This window comes from Papaver somniferum, chromosome 10 (assembly GCF_003573695.1).
Source record: "Papaver somniferum cultivar HN1 chromosome 10, ASM357369v1, whole genome shotgun sequence".
Classification (NCBI taxonomy): Eukaryota; Viridiplantae; Streptophyta; class Magnoliopsida; order Ranunculales; family Papaveraceae; genus Papaver; species Papaver somniferum.
In genome coordinates, this window is record NC_039367.1 from 99,169,699 (window position 1) to 99,181,275 (window position 11,577).

The 11,577-nt window shown below is 36.0% G+C and overlaps 1 long non-coding RNA gene across 1 annotated transcript; it reads left to right on the forward strand.

Moving 5' to 3' along the window:
- Window positions 1-2,642: 2,642 nt before the first annotated feature.
- LOC113319293 lies at window positions 2,643-9,539 on the forward strand. Its single transcript, XR_003345304.1, has 2 exons — window positions 2,643-3,080; window positions 5,393-9,539. It is a non-coding gene; the product is annotated as an uncharacterized LOC113319293 (long non-coding RNA).
- The last annotated feature ends 2,038 nt before the right edge of the window (window positions 9,540-11,577 follow it).

Consider the following 11,577-nt stretch of genomic DNA (forward strand, 5'->3'; position numbering starts at 1 on the left):
CACATTTTTCTTCATCCCGCAAATCTCCTTGCGAATTTGAGTAGCCTTTGATGCGGGAAAATACCTCTCTAAAAAGAGTTTCTTCAACCCATTCCATGTTATGATACTTCCCGGAGGTAAATAACACAACCAATCCTTAGCACTATCCATCAACGAGAATCGAAAAACTTTCAACATTGCACCATCCGCTTCAATATCCGCTGGAAGCATGGCCGTGACAATGGTGTGGAAGTACATAAGATGCTTGTTTGGGTCTTCATTCACCATGCCATGGAACTTTGGTAATTCTCTAAGCAACCCCGGCTTGATCTCAAAAGTAGAGTTTATTTGAATACACCCTTGTTGTGTATCCAACTTGTGAGATGTCAAGTCCTTGAGTGTACGATTTGCATCACCCATTGCTTCTTCTTCTTCTTCTTCTTCTTCAAAAGGTGTTTCTTGTTCAACCGGTTCCTCTTGTTCTAAAACTTCTTGTTGTAACTCTTCTTCCACTTCTAACTGTTGTTCTTCCACTGTACCTTGACTTGGTTGGATTATTGTGCCTCTTCGAGTGGTTATTCCACACCTTGGATAGTTCCAATCTTTAGAAGCTAGGGATTAGATACCTGAAAACAATTCTCGCAAACAAGTGAGAAACAAAAAGCAAACATGGAAGCGGAAGTAACGATAAGAAACTAAAAAAACTTAATAACAAGTCATATGCATCCCCAGGCAGCGGCACCAAAATTTGATCGGTTGTCAACCGTCAAATATAATTTCACTTTCTTACTTAACTACAATAATATAGTAAGTGGTAGGAAAGAGTTCATATCCACAGAGAGGCTTTTGTTGTTATGTAATTTTCAGTTTCTAAGATAACCAAGGGGGATTTTTGTTTTAGCAAATAAAATAAAATAAAGTAAAGCAAATAAAATAGTTGGAATAATCAATAAGGAGAAGATATTGGTCATGGGATAGTATCATTCACAAACATGTATTTTTATTAATGACTAGAATTAATCTTTTAATCTCGCATTTATTAAAAATCCTAGGATACCTTGATCGCAAGAATATCCCGCTAATTCCCTAATTTCATCACAACCACATTAAAAGATGCATATGTGAATTCTTCCTAGAAAGCAACCCAAAGTATAGAAGCACCATTAAGTTTAACTCCCTAAAAGCTTTAAGATTTGTGGAATAATACTAATCAAAGCAAACAAACGTGTAAAAGATGCATATTGTAAACTCTTATCGGATTTTCTGAGTATTATGGTATGGGACATATGCTTAGAGAATCCGAAAAATTTGAAAGTAAAGTTTATCGAGTGGCGTATCAGAGAGTAGGAGCTTGCCAAGCGGGTCGTAACCCGACCAGTTGGGAGCAAAAATTCTGTGGTCCGTCACATTAGGGGAACTAGGTGATGAAACAATTGCATTTCTGAAAAGATTGAGGAACTGCCTCATCAGTTATGATGCTAATCATAAAATACATGATTCTCTTTTTCATAGGGTAGGTATTGTTAAAAAGGTGTTGGCGCCCTATCATCGCTTTGTAAAAGACCATTTATTGGCTTTCAATAAATGCCCCTACCGACGCTTTTTTTTATACTTATGATAATAATAATAATATTCTTGGTGTTGGGGGTAGGGGATATAGGGGCGATTTGGAGGCGATGACGCAATATTAATGGAAGGTAGAGTTAGCTTGCCCCCTTGGGACAGTCCCCCTATCCGCTTCGGCTTCCTTGGATGGTTCCTCATGAGGCTCGTTGGTAGACTAGAACGGCAACCTGTTCAATTAATGTAGTAGTACGCCGTTGGATCTTAGCTTGTCAAGCTTCCAACTAGTTTCATGTAATATTCGTTATCCAATAATATAAAAAATAATAAAATAATAATAATGCCTATAAGACGATCTTCTAGATCATCATCCACTTCTCAGGGTGATTATGGATCCCCTTCAAGGTCTGCATCCACATCACAATCGACATCTGCAACAACACACCATGTTCGGGCTCATTGTCTCTTTATCAATTATGATGGATGTCATGATGGGGTCGGGGATTGGGGTTATGCAAGAACTGTAATTTACAGACATATGAAAAATATGCATTTCCCGAATAAGGTAGCAAAGGAGACCTGCAGGGAGAGGATACGTACCAATCTGGACTGTTACAATGCTTGGGAAAGGGGTTTGGTGATGGACACCTAATATTTCATACATTCTTATCATTTTGTAGGTATTTATGGTATTTTGTTGCACTAATTGCTTGTATTTATGCCAAATTATGTATTTTGTAGCTCTTGTTCGTTGCAAGTAAAATGTGTGGCGATTGTCCTGATTTTTGTTTTGTAATGCTAGGGGAATAAAAATAATGGGTTGAACATGTGCTATGATGGAAGTGGAGCCACAATGCCCTGTCAAGCTAGATGTCAAGTCGGCTTAAAGGAGATGCGTGTAATGGAGAACACAGCCAGGATGCCGGCATATTTATGAAGTTATTAGCATTGCTAGTGAACAAGAAGTGAAAAAAGAAGAAACTAATGTGCGATAATTCAAGTGTTACCCATGTTGGGAGTTAAAGAAAAGAAGCCTAGCCCAAGTTCCATTCTCATATACCAAAGACAGACCCTTAATCCAAACAACACCCAAACAGACCCTTTATCCCATCTTTCATTACTGCTCAGAAAACAACTCTATTTTCTCTTCTTCATCCCCGACAACACCCCATCAATTGTCAAACCTTAACTCTGCCTATCTCATCGACAACCAAATCCCAGCAAGCTTCATGTCAAATCTATCAAACTCATACCTCTATCACTACTTTTACTCTTTCAGACTAGTTTCTTATCTTTTCTATTATCATTTCAGTCATAACCCTAGGCTTTGACTCATACAAATAGGGCAAGCTACGAATTTGATTTTGTTACTCTCTGCAAACTTCAGCAACAGCAGCGCGCAATCGACGGAAATAGGGTGGATGTGATGATTAAGCAAATGAATGACAATTAGGCCTGAATTCAAACAACAACAACATCAGTCAATTGGATGAGGATAAGAGCAGTGGCGGTGCATGAATGATGAGTCTTACAAAGTGGTGAGTTTCGAGAGAAAGATCCCAAAATTTTATATTGTTTCTGTTGAAAATGGGATTGAGAATTGGGAGAACTTTTGTATAAATAGAGAAGGGGTTGTAAATGAAAAGCTCAAGCCCGGACTAGCCGGTGCAAGATGTAGTAGTAATATTTAGGTTTTAATTCCAATCTTCTGATGTTCTAAAAATCTCTGCTAGGGCCTAGATGAAACCCCTTTAATAATTAGAATTCCTCAGTGATTTTACTTGTTCTTCTCTATGGAATTTCAATGAAAAGCATGATTAGTTTCTGAATTTTGGCAAATTGCTTTCACCCTGTATGTAAAGCATCCTAGGTAGTTGGATTAACTCTTTGTCAATATTCAAGCCTATGTAAACTGTTTTTAGTTCAATATGTGATGTCTTGTGCCTTAGAAAGACAAATAATACTAGGGATTACCTCATCATCTTTGTTAGTGATTATATCACATCTCAAGGTAGTTTGAGGCTAGAACTTTTATAGCTCCTTGATTGAAGGGAGAGCTAGTATATCAAATTAGGGATTTCTATGCGTTCAGGAGGTGGATTCGAAGCCCTAGTTTACCATTTATTGATCTGTAATCTTATTTCTTTTGTATAATCATCCATCACTTTGTCGTATCGACGCAGAAAAAAACCCCTTTTGTTACTTCTCATTTGAATCAATATAGAAAAACCTTAGAATCAGCTCTACATCGCCATAGTCTCTGTGGGATTGATCCGTATTTGCCCTGTTTACATTGTTGACACTGTGCGCTTGCGGTTAGTATAATTGTAGGTATCTCTTAAGTCCTACCAAGATTTTGGCGCCGCTGCCGGGGACTCGGTAGCGGTGTAGCTGAAGTTCCATCTTTACTTTACTGGTTTCAGTTAGTATGTATATATGTGTTAAATTTTTTTAGTTTTCAGCTGTTATTAGAATAACTTAGCAGTATTAACCCATCTGTTATGTAACCTGCGTTGTCTTAGTGTTATTTGTAGTTTTAATTTTCCAGTCACCTGCATCATCATCTTGCATATTGTTCTAGTTAAGGTTGTCTGCCATTCCATTTTGTAGTTTGTCAATTTTATGTACACCTGTAGCTTCTTCCATTTGTTTTATGTAATTGTAGCTTACTTCTGCATCATCTTAGTGTAGTGGTAACCATAGTTTTAATCACTCCATTGTCATTCACATAACTGCATCAAGTTTGGATAGCTAAATCATTTTCCTTCACCATATCTGTAAATCAAATCTAGTTAGAGTTTTTTGTATCTGTAGGCTGTATATACACTCGTTTAGATTTTTAGGTTTGATTTTACTAATTGTAGTTAGGATTATAAATAGTCTTTGTTTTCATATATATATATATATATATAATAAGACTTTCTGGTCCTGAGTATCAATCTTTACCAATGTTTTCTTTAGTTTCATTTCATTGTAAAGCTTGTTTGGAGTGCTGTAGTTCTGTAGCTTTAGATACCTTTTAGTGTTTTTGAATAATTTTTTTTTTTTTTCTTAGAATCTGAATTTGTATTTTGGTTTAAGTTTGTCTCTGTCACGTAGCTTTGTCTTCATTTCATACAGTTAAGATTATTAATCCAGAATCTGTAGGCACTTAGTTTGTTTTTTTCCTCTTCCATAGTAATAGTGTAGATTTCTTTAGTGTTTCATATTCATTTTGAATTTTAAGTTCAAAAGTTTTCCTTGTTTTGTAGCTTTTTATTTTTGCATTTCATCTAGGAAATTCTTCCCTGTAGCTATTAATTTTGCTTTGTTCTTTGTCCTGTAGCTATTGCACTTGCATGCTCTGTAATGTTTTTAGTGGCTTTCAATTTAGTTACTTGTAGTTCAGTAGTTGTTATTTGAAGTAGTGGGTACTGACTTGTTTCAATCTTTATAGCATTATAGAATAATTTAGTTGTACATTTGTGTTATCTTTCTTTTCTGTCTGTTGTCCATATTTGGTTCATTGCACTCATGTACTAAATTAGTGTGTCTACGTCCTGTAGCTTTGCATTTTTCTTCTTAGTTAGATTCTTAGGTTGTACTTCCACTAATTCTTAGCATAGGAAATGTATTTTTGTTAGGCTTAGTCTATTTATTTTGTAGAGTGTATATATGTCTCTTTTATTTTTAGTGTTGTGTTCTTTTCTTGCCGTTAGTTTTTGATTTTTGTCGCAGCTTGCCATACAGCCAGTTGTTGTTAGTTTTAGGAGTTCTACCTTTATATTTTTTGTTCGTTTTTTTTTTTATATAGATGTTGATTTGGTAGGATTTGTTTCACTTATCTGGTGCTAAATTTTTAAGTGTATAGTGCTCTCATGTGCTAGGGAGACCACTACAATCGGCTACCGTCAGATCGGTTGTGCTTAATCTATGCCTTCCTGCGCCCGTTGACGGAGGTGATAGAGAATCCACTAATATATTCAAGGAAAAAAGAAAGAGCCGAGGACATATATCAGACTTGTTGGTTGTTTCTCAGTTTCATAATGGAGGTAAGTCTCATACCACTTTAAGCTGAAATCATCTGGTTTCTATAAGGCCTGAATGGTTTTGATATTTGATATGCAAAAATGCTTCATTTCTGTTAACAACTGTGAGCATACCACTCAATCGTTAGTCAAACACATATTAATTGTTAAATTCAAATACAGACCATTGTGGACAGGTAGACAATCTTAAGCAAGTTCTTTGAGATTGGGATAAGCTTGGTCTTAGTGACGATATATACATCTTTTTGGTGGCATATCTGAACTGGCAATAGGCGAACCAATTCTAAGAATAGCCAAAAGCACCTGTTTTTTATCATTTTGCATGCATCATTCTGTTTAGGATTTTATTAGTTGCATTTAGGAGACCACTCGTTTCATTTTATTTTTATTTTTTTTTTAAAAAGAAAAAAGAAATGTCTGGATTTTGGATTGGTGTTAGGGATGAGAAATCATCGCATAAATCGATTAGAGAACTTGCAAATGAGCATGCTTCACATTATGAGAATCCAGTAGACCATGATGTCAATAACTATAGGGAATATTGCCAACCTTTTCAAGGTTGTGATTTGCATTACACAGGCCCCAATGACTATTCACACATGTACGAATCACCACAATGGGAAGCTGAACACTTTTGTACTCCCCTGAGCCCTTGTATGCAATCTGTGATGGAAAATCTCAGACTCATTGAACAAAATAATGCCAGATTTGAATTGCAAGCATTGCATGATCATCCATATAGCAACACATATGAATTTCCCTTCGGTAGTGAACCTCATGCACAACCATGTACTGAATATACATATGAAGCGAGGATACACACTATTAAAGACTCCCCTTCCATTGAACAACTTAATATGGTATTAAAGATGAATCTGATTCATTTACAAAATGTAGGAAGGGAGGAATTTCAACATGAAATGTTTGTTTGTCCTAATGAAATAAATTGTCAAAATAGTGTGTCTAGTCTTACTCGTGCAACTGATATTGCAGATGAACCTGTTTTAGAAACAAATGAATGGACTGGAAATACTATGATTTTTGATGGGATAAACTCATGTTACGATGATGATAATGATAATGATTTAGAATAATATGTCCATTCTGAAAATGTTGTTATGGAATCTTTTGTTTCTGAGACATTTGGATCCATTGATGTGACTTCGAAAAATGATGTCTCTTCTGATTTTCTTGTTCGTAACACTGAAATATTGGATGATGTTGATTCTGAATTGGGGCTTGTACAATTGTTCTGTGAAGGTGAGCCTGATACACCTGTTGTGTATGACGTAGGAAAGGTTGATTTGTATGTAGACACCAATGATCCCATGCATGAAAATAAATTTGATGTGTCTGATTCCCTACCTAGGCCGCAATATATTGCTTCTTTTGATGCTGATTTGGATACTTTGGATAACCATGATTCTGAACTGGGGCTTGTTGATTTGTGCAATGAATGTAAGCATACGACTGCACTCGTAGATGACTTAGGAGATGTTAATGTGATTGATAATAATGGTACTCTTGATATCATACATGTGAGCGACGTAGATGTACCTACTTTCCTGCCTAATTCAAAATCTGATATTCTTCCATCCAACCTAGGTTTGGTTTGTCACAAAATTTTTAAACCAACTATTCTGAGAGTTCCTAATCTAGGCCTGGAACTGTGTGCTTCACAAGTCCTTTTGGACCATTTTATAGCTAAATATAGTATCTCTGAAGATCCACATTTGGAATGCATTGACATGTGTACCCGTTCCTAGGAAAGTCCACTTTGAATTAGATCTTGTGCATGCAACACCTCCAAAATTGCAAGATTTTGTGCTCAAAAACACACCTGTTCACAACTTTAGGTTTGAGGGTAACTCGTTTACATATGCAATCTTACTTGCACTCTCATGTTATAATTGTGCAAGGCTGTTGATGTCTCTGCATGTCTTCTTTTGGGTTGATCCTCAACTCTTTAGGTTGTATGTGTATGGTGAAGTTTTCTTGTATATAATCCAGTGGGTAATGTTTCAGTTGAATCTTATGTTTCTTTTGTATATATTGTGCTAATCCAATGTGATCTCAGCTGAAAAATGTTGGATTCTAGCCGTGAATAATGGAGTTCGGTTCTTTCTTTCGTCAAATCTGGTAATCTCTTTCCTTTTTCTCAAACTCATCAACATCTTTCTCCTGGTATGTTACTGTTATAAATCCGTCTATCATTAGAAACATTGAGGACAATGTTTAGTTTAGGTTTGGGGGTGAAAATTAGATACCATATGGTTGTCACGATGCTATCATTTTAACTGAACTCTATCATCTTTAAAAAATAAAAAAATGAAAAATGGAGCTTATTTACCTTGAATTGTGATACCTGTGCATGTATGATATTTTAGGATTCTTAGTCTAGATGATGAGGCACCCCTGATTCTAGCACAATTCACATGTGATATAGAAAATTTGCACATGCACGATCAACCAAGCGTGTATAGCATCGGTGTTTCATAGGTTAAGTAGGCTGCCAATCATCTAGAATACTGAATGAGACTTGACTAGCTTGTTCTTTGGTTGGCTGGGATAGAAGTTGGAGGATACGTTAAGAAAAGCAACCATTGAATTTGACCGGGTGCATCGAAAAGGGATGCCTCTTACTAAAAGTGTCATGTAATGTATTTTTGAGATTTTGTGTAAAGTTGTTGCGTCATCTTGTGTTTGTATCTCTTATTATTGCAAAGTCAGATAAAAATTTAGTTGAAAAGTCAGATGAAAATTCAATTTCAAAAAAAAAAAATCAGTTGAAAAAAAAATCAGAAAAAGAAAAGAAAAATATCCATTATCTGTTGTTATGTCTATTTCAATAAGAAAAGCTAATGTTTCTCTCTTGCCTCGAAATGAGAGAGTAGTGAATGTATATATGCAGTCAATGTGTTATGTGTTGTAAATAGTCTTGTAATATGCAAGGAGGGTGTAGCCATCGATGTACGATGCGGGTAAGCTGAAATATCACCAACTCATCAGGTGAACATTCACAATTCTCGTAAAGCCGGACAACTAGCTTGTCTTTGAATTCAGTTCTTAGCATAAAACCTATCTCCTAGTAATTGGCAGTCATAACTTCCTAGAGTAATCATTCTCTATACATGTCTAAGGCAGATATACTTTACACTCTTATCACATGGCCTTAGTTGTTTCAGTGCTAGAATTGTGCCTTTGAAAGCTAGATTGACGTATCCAATTGCTGTGAGCTAAAAATGAATGCATGTATCACTTTCATGGAATCTGAGCTTACATTTTGTCCTAGAACTTTTTGGGTACATTTTGACCAGCGTCGGTGGCGTAGGTAGACCTTTCTTTTGGTTTTGTGTTTTATTTGAGGACGAGCAAAAGGCAGGTTTGGGGGTATTTGATGGACACCTAATATTGCATACATTCTTATCATTTTGTAGGTGTTTATGGTATTTTATTGCACTAATTGCTTTAGTTATGCCAAATTATGTATTTTGTAGCTCTTGTTCGTTGCAAGTAAAATGTGTGGCAGTTGTCCAGATTTTTGTTTGGTAATGCTAGGGGAATGAAAAGAATGGTTTGAACATGTGCTATGATGGAAGTGGATCTACAATGCCCTGTCAAGCTAGATTTCAAGTCGTCTTAAAGGAGATGCGTGTATGGAGAATACAGCCAGGATGCCGGCAGATTTATGAAGTTATTAACATTGCTAGTGAACAAGAAGTGCAAGAAGAAGAAACTAATGGGCCATAATTCAAGTGATACCCATGTTGAGAGTTAAAGAAAAGAAGCCTAGCCCAAGTTCCATTCTCATATACTAAAGACAGACCCTTAATCCAAACAACACCCAAACAGACCCTGATGGGATTTTTAATTATTTGTTGTGGTAATAAAGATTCGAACTCTAAGACTTGTGAAGACTAATTTTAAAGGTTTAAATAAAATAATAAATAAAAGAGAGATTTACTGGGACTAGGATTCCACCGAATTCATAACATGAGGTTCAATTGTTTATTCTCAACAATTATCGCTCAATAAATAAAGTAACACAGACTCTTATTTTTGCCAAGGTAGATTCTCAAAATATTAGTTATAAATCGTAAGCATGGGACATCAAACATCTAAGAAAGCATGACCCATCAAATAAAATGATACCTAATTAATCAAAATCATAGTTCTAATTTTTATTAGTGCAAAAGTCAAATAAAGAATAAAATAAATTCACCCATTTATGATATTCAGCTTCCTCCGTCGACCCAGTGTAGGGATCTAGCTTCTCATGATAAAAACACACTCAATAATATAATTCATAGCTCAAATGGTGTTTTTATTAAGGAAAACTAATAATATAATAAATCTGCAACGTTGTAAGATCGTTACAAAAACCACTGTTACAAGAGCTGTTGCAAATTCAAATTAAGCGTGCCAAACTGACTGTTACGAGTACTGTTTATAAACGACAGTTCTCTGCGACAGTCAGTGGACGTCAACTGTTCTTCTTCTTCTTCTTCTCTGCAGTAGCAGAGAAGTTGCTCTTCAACTCTCTATTCTTCTCCCCAAATACTCGATATCTTTCCTCTGGACCTCAACACTTTATTTATACTCAACAAGGCTGAGAGATCACGCGTAATAACTCTTTCTGATCTTCTTTCCTTTCTGTTGCTGCATGGGAATAATTTCTTTTTATTTGATCTTCATGCATCTTCTACAGCTCAGCACACTCCAAACAAGATTATGCACGTATGTTTATCCAGTATAAGTCGCCTCAGCAGACAAAATCCTCCAAACATATCTCAACTGACTCATGAAAGACTCGAGATATCCTCGTGTCCTGTTTTTCTTCCAACCGTGAAAATATTCTTCTTTCCTTGAATCCAACAGACCTACCGTTCCTGTTTTAGCTTAACAGGATATCTCTAATAAAAATCCACGAGAAAATCTCACGGAATCAGCCACAAATCTTCTGTAGAAAATCACGGAAATTTAAACCATTATATCTCGTACTCCTCTGTTTGTATTTATCCGACTATCCAGCCAATTTTAACCGTTTCTATCACTCTTACCAAACCTGTTTGTCCGAATAGAATGAACACAATGAATTCCAGTGATTGAGTTTGACTAAAAGTCTCCCAAATTCTTCCAAGAAAACTACGCAGTTACTGCAACCAATTTCTTGCCAATTTTGGAATTTAAACGATGAAGATTGTTGGCCCCCTAACCATAGTAGGGGTGCGAATAACAGTTGGAACCCTGGGGTGCAAATAGTTTAAAAAAGGTGCCCCTTAGTAATTGAGGTGCCCCTTATCCAAAACTGAGAGTCCGAATAACACGTGTCCTCCGGGTGCAAATAACATTTTTCGATCCAATTCTCCACAAGAGCTTATTCTTCCAAAAACAACTAAAACAAGTTTATTAGTGATGAAATGAGTCTCGGCTAATGTAGTTATGGGTGAAAATGTGTCGCACTTACGTGCTTATAAAATTCCCGCACACTTACCTTTTGCTAGTCCCCGAGCAAAACAAAAGATTGACCCGCTACACAGCTGGTCATATTATTTTTTTTCCGACCCGCTACACAGATGGTCATAGGAAATACCCTACAAAAGACCCGCTACACAGCTGTTCATAACATGCAAGAAAAAAGAAAAGACCCGCTACACGGCTGGCCATAATCCTAACAATCATAATAATTTATATTTTTTTACACCCGCTCAATAGGTGATCAATTTTTTTTTTTTAAAATTGTAAGACCTTCTAAACAGCCGGTCATAATATACCTATAATAGACCCTCTCAAAAGCTGATCATGATTTGCAAATAAATTCCTGAAAAAAGAAGAGTAAAAAGTTAACCTCTCCCCCACACTTAAACATTACATTGTCCTCAATTTAATTGAGTCATCCAACGTAAAATTTAAGATGGGAAATTCATATTATGGAAAAAATAAACGAAAATATATATAAAATAAATAAATAAACCTACTGGAATGTAAAAAAAGGATCCCCATACAC